The 5734-nt window shown below is 40.5% G+C and overlaps 1 pseudogene; it reads right to left on the bottom strand.

Moving 5' to 3' along the window:
• Window positions 1-377: 377 nt before the first annotated feature.
• On the bottom strand, window positions 378-5488 carry LOC128057806 (transaldolase-like; annotated as a pseudogene).
• Window positions 5489-5734: the final 246 nt, after the last annotated feature.

Below are 5734 nucleotides of genomic sequence, written 5' to 3'. Positions count from 1 at the left end.
TTAATTTGGAGATTATTACTTAACAATATTGTGATGGTTCTTGCCATACATCAATATGAATCAGTCATAGGCAAACATGTGTTCCCTCCACCCTGAACTCCCTCTCACATCCCTCCCTGCCACATCCCTCCAGGTTGTCACAGAGCACCAGCTTTGGATGCCCTGCATCACATATCAAACTCCAACTGGTTATTTATTTAATAAAAAATAAAATATTAAAAAAAAAGTTTTACATATAATCAAGTATATATAATCAAGTATCTATGGTTCCTCCCCATTCCAAGTAGTAAAGAATCCAAGATTCATTGCAAAACATGTGCAACTAGGCCCCAGTTTAAAGATAGTGCAGATCTTGTGGTCCAGCTTCAGGATTTGTGCTATTTTCCATTCTCCATGCTGAACATTCCTTCATCAGCATCTGATTCAGCTTCATAGTCTCTTCAGCAAGCCTACAGATCCCATTGGAAAGCTTCTCCATGGCCATGTGGACTTTCTTGTGCAGTCATCAGATTAATTTTTCATCCAGGTGCAACTTCTCCAGAGCTGAACTGCCTTGGCGAACAGTGCAGGCACTATCTTGCTGTGGTCTTTGACCTGGGGCGAGGTGGTGAGGAAACAACAGGCTTCCAGGGTCCTGATCTAGCAGTGCTGTGGAAAGAGGCACCCATGATGATCATCTTATAGTGGAGCTTCTTGTAATAGTTGCAGATCTTGTTGACACTCTTCACTAGTGAGTCCTCCAGGGGTTCCTACAACTTCTTGTATGTGTTGGTCATGAGCTGGTCGAGAATACAACCCAGGAACGGGGACACGAGTTCACCTGCCTCTGCATAGGCCATCACCTGGGCAAAGGATAAGAGTAGGGTTATACTGTAGTGCATACCATGCTCCTCCTCTAGCTTCTTTCCAGACTGAATTCCTTTTCAGATGGATGACAGCTTTATAAGAATCCAGTCCTTGCTGATCCTGGCTTCCTTGTATCTCTTGATGAGGCTCTGGGCAGGGCCAACATGGCATTCTTATTGAAAGAGAGCCTTGCATCCACTTCCATGGAGTCCCAGCTTGCAATTTTCTTCAATATTTCTGCTCCAAATAGCAAACAAAGTTTATCAAGAGCATTTGTAATTTGTTCTTCTTGTGACCCACCCAGGCTCCTGCAGGGGGTATGGCATCCTCCACCAGCTCCTGATAGATGGGTGTCCGTTCCATGGGCAGGATCAAGGATGCATTGGTGGTGGCATTCTGAGTCTTGTACTAGTCAATATTGTGGAAATTGCCTGTGTTGGCCTCCACTGCAATCAAGTGTTTGAGCTGGTCCAGCACACTCTCCATCCTCTGCAGCTTCACCTGGAAATAGGACTTGGTGAGAGTCTGTGGTATGGGGCATCCTACTCCCTACCCCCATAGTCCCTACCTCCTTCCTTTGTTTTAGAGATATCTGGTTGACTTCATAATAGACCTTTTGATCACTTGCTTTTCCCGTCTGGCACTTAACCACTCTTATGCATTCAATTACCAATAAGCAATGGAACCTGTGAAACCTTAGGCCCCCACCCTCGACCAAATAAAATCAGAAGCCCAGATCTGCTTCTCCACCTCCCTAAACATCCATCTCCCCCACTTTCTAACCTCCCCATCTCACTACTCTCCCCCACCTCACTTTGAGGTACCAGGTGTACCCTCCAGGAAGTGTGTGTAATAAACTTTGTTTTTCAAAGCTTCCTTATGGTTATGATTAAGGGCACCTTGCAATCATAATAAAAATCACAAGGGCTAGTCCAGCCACAGCATGAATTTTGAAAAGAGAGTTATCTATGGGAAGACTATTGGACTCAAATGAATGCTCCCACGTATTTCTAGCCATAGCATCACTGTTGATAAGCACAAAACAATAGCATTTTTCTTATAAGTCTTTCTTATGGAGAATACTTGATAAAGGAAGAGCAGGAGGACAGGGAGTGAAAGAAAGCTTGACTATTGGGGGAAGAGATGTTGCCAGCATAAAACAAAAGATTTTCCTCACCATCCTATAAGGTTAAGTCATTAGCCCCTTCAGTCGATGACTGACAGTGCACCCTGGAAGGGTTTTGGAGGAAAACTGGATGAGGCATTCTATGCTTTGGAAAAACAAGCTTCTTACCAAGTTTGATATCTATTTTAGGAAGACTTTTAATAAATTCAGATTCTTATAGCTTCATATATGCAGAAAAGCATCAAAATCATTAACTGAGATATCTGTTATTTGTGACTAGCAGTAATATTTTAACAAAATGTGTGTTTGACTGCACATACTCCCTAGCCAAAAATCATATATATATATATATATATATATATATATATATATATATATATATATATATATCTCCTTCCCTCCCTACCTATTTGGAGCAGTTCTTCAGAGCTATCTGAGAAGCTGTTTTCCAGGCTGTAGTCTGCAGTAAGACCCTGATTAAAATTTAAACTCACAGGTCTTACAGTATGTGTTTATTTTTCAGTTGACACTAGATATTTTATATTCATAACTATTTGTACATTTAAGTTTTATAAAAACTCTGTTGAAAGTTAGGCTCATTTACTTTATCTATAAAATTGAGATATTGAGGTGCATATTAAGTAACAGGAAGGAGTTTTCTGATGTACACAGAGAATTTTTTTTCCTTATTAAGGTCTATAGAGGTTGTCCTGATGGTTCAGAGTACAGTCTATGGTGTTGTATTCACTGGGCTTATTGCATCCCAGTTTGGCCCATCACCAGATAATATGATCTTGGACAAAATACTTAATGTTTTTAGGTTAAGTATTTTTCTGCTTTTTCAGTTGTATAGAAGAGAATTATAGTAGAAACTGCCTCGTTCTTCATGATGATTGCTAAGAGATAAAAGAGATAGTATATGTAAGGCGGTGAGTGTACTTCCTGGTACATCAAATATTATATTATTACCAAGCTTAGTCATGATCATTTAAATTTGAAAGTGCTTCAAATATATCACTGCTCAAATATACTGTTCTTCTAATCCCATGCCTTAAATCCTATTAAATTTATTACCAGAGCTAGAAGCCAACCCAGAGCTTTCACTTTAATTTTTCTTTTATCTCTGCTTTTATAGATTACAGTATAAAAATAGCTCAAAACACATTAATTTAAAAAATTATGAAGCCTGCTGCTGTCAATATTCAGTAAATAACATTTCATTTGAGTATTTTTAGGAATTTTATAATTCATTGGGTACAATTGCTTATACCCCATTTCTACAAAGATACTACACTTCTTCAATCATTTATTTTCTAAAACAAGACACCTATCAAGAGGTGGCTTGTGTGGATCTTTTTCATTCATGTTGTTTAAATATTCATCATCAGTTTGGTTCAGTTCAGTTGCTCAGTCATGTAGGACTCTTTGTGACCCCATGAACCACAGCACACCAGGCCTCCCTGTCCATCACCAACTCCGGGAGTCCACCCAAACCCATATCCATTGAGTCGGTGATGCCATCCAACCATCTGATCCTCTGCCGTCCCCTTCTCCTCCTGCCATCAATCTTTCCCAGCATCAGGGTATTTTCAAATGAGTCAGCCCTTTGCATCAGATGGCCAAAGTATTGGAGTTTCAGCTTCAACATCAGTCCTTCCAATGAACACCCAGTGCTGATCTCCTTTAGGATGGACTGGTTGCATCTCCTTGCAGTCCAAGGGACTCTCAAGAGTCTTCTCAAACACCACAGTTCAAAAGCATCAATTCTTTGGCACTCAGCTTTCTTTATTGTCCAACTCTCACATCCATACATGACCACTGGAAAAACCATAGCCTTGACTAGACGGACCTTTGTTGGCAAAATAATGTCTCTGCTTTTTAATATGCTGTCTAGGTTGGTAATAACTTTCCTTCCAAAGAGTAAGTGTCTTTTGATATCATGGCTGCAATCACTATCTGCAGTGATTTTGGAGCTCAAAAAGAAAATAAAGTCAGCCACTGTTTCCACTGTTTCCCCATCTATTTGCCATGAAGTGATGAGACTGGATGCCATGATCTTAGTTTTATGAATTGCCGGGGTCCAGCCCTGGTGGATCCAGGGTGATTCGAAGGTGGGGATGGAGTCAGCGTCCTTGGAAATAACTTATTTAATTATAGATAGAGAGGGATTAGAAAATTAGCAGAGAAAAAGAGGCTGAATAACTTGGTTTAGATGAAATACCAATCACCACCTACGTAGGCCGCAGGAGTCTTCCCGTTCTCCTGAAAGAGAGGAGGCACTGAGGGACCTCCACCACCCGCACCCCCACCCCCCCCGCCCCGTCCGATCTTAGAAGCCCAGGCAAAATTAGCAGGCTTGGTGGGTACCCATGCACGAGATGAGAATTCAGCCAGAAAAACGGGGAGCAAGAAAGAACGACATGGGGGAATCAGTCTTTCTGAGAACTGATCCCAATTTCTTTATTTTTCAGTTTGCTTATATACCTTTTGTTATACATAAGGATGAATATAGAGTCATGTGGGAGTCAGCAGTCCTGACCTTTATCAAAATCAGGTGCTTTACATAAAAAAAGATCTTAGGGGTTTTACATCATCTTCTGGCCACGAGGCCTGCTGACATTTTATGACCCTTTCTTTCTGATAACCAAAAAACTTATTTTTTCCAAGGGTGTTTTTTCTTAAACCAGGCACCACCCTCCAAATAAAGTTGCATTCCTATAGGGTGAGGTGTAGTGAGTTACAGTCAAGAAAGGAATTTAGTTAACCCAAGGTTAACATGATTAATCTTAAAGGTTAATACTTATTTCTCCTATATGTTAGTTATATTCATTATAAGGGCAGGGAATATGGAGATTTAGCAGCAAACATCAGCCCAACAAATGAAAACCCTTCACCAATGTTCCCCTTAAGATCTATTTAGTCTTAAGATAGTGATAAAGTTACATTTTTACATAGCAAGGACACAGTGATTTATAACAAAGTACAATGATCTATTACAAAAGAGAAAATTCATTAACTCAAAAAGTCTAGCATTGCTAACCTTAAAAACTACTATATTTCCTTTTCTATATTTCAAATACATTGATTAATATATTCCCAGGTGCCTAAGGATATGGAGGCCTGGAAGCAATCATTGACTCAACAATGAGAAAAGCCTTATGCTAATTAAGACTCTCAAAATACTCCAAAACTCTCTGCTGTTTATGGTTGAGAGGTAGTAAACAATCATGTGTGTAGTGGCAGGAGTATGGATAATCCTGTCACACAAGCTAGTTTGCCAGCAGAGAGGTTTGACCTGAGACATCCTTGTCCCACCCAGGGCAGGGAATTAGCAGCAATTATTGGCACAACAAATGAAAAACCCTTCACCAATATAATTCCTAACCAACCCACTCTACTAATAATTTCTAACTCCCCAAAAGATTTGCCTTTAGTAAGTCTAAAACATCTCATGCCTCTCAGGTTGGGAGGCTGTAAACAATCACATGTGGCCTGACAAACCTATACAGGCGAGCTAGATAACCTTCAGAGGAGTTCGTAATTTGAAACACTCTTGTCACGGCCAGGAATTTTTATTGACTTGGAGCTGCACGTTTACTCCTTCTCTGAGAGAACCAGTAGGGAACAGCCCCCCATAAAGTCAGAGGTGTAGGCGAGAGCATGAAACAGTAAAGTAGATAGACTCTGGTTTTGGGGGTAGATGCTCAGGAACAGGGGGTTTCCTGAGGCTTGATCATGCCTTTGGGTATGCCAAGCCTCCTT

This window comes from Budorcas taxicolor, chromosome 12, assembly GCF_023091745.1.
Source record: "Budorcas taxicolor isolate Tak-1 chromosome 12, Takin1.1, whole genome shotgun sequence".
In the NCBI taxonomy this organism is placed as follows: Eukaryota; Metazoa; Chordata; class Mammalia; order Artiodactyla; family Bovidae; genus Budorcas; species Budorcas taxicolor.
This window is presented reverse-complemented; position numbering and strand designations above follow the sequence as displayed.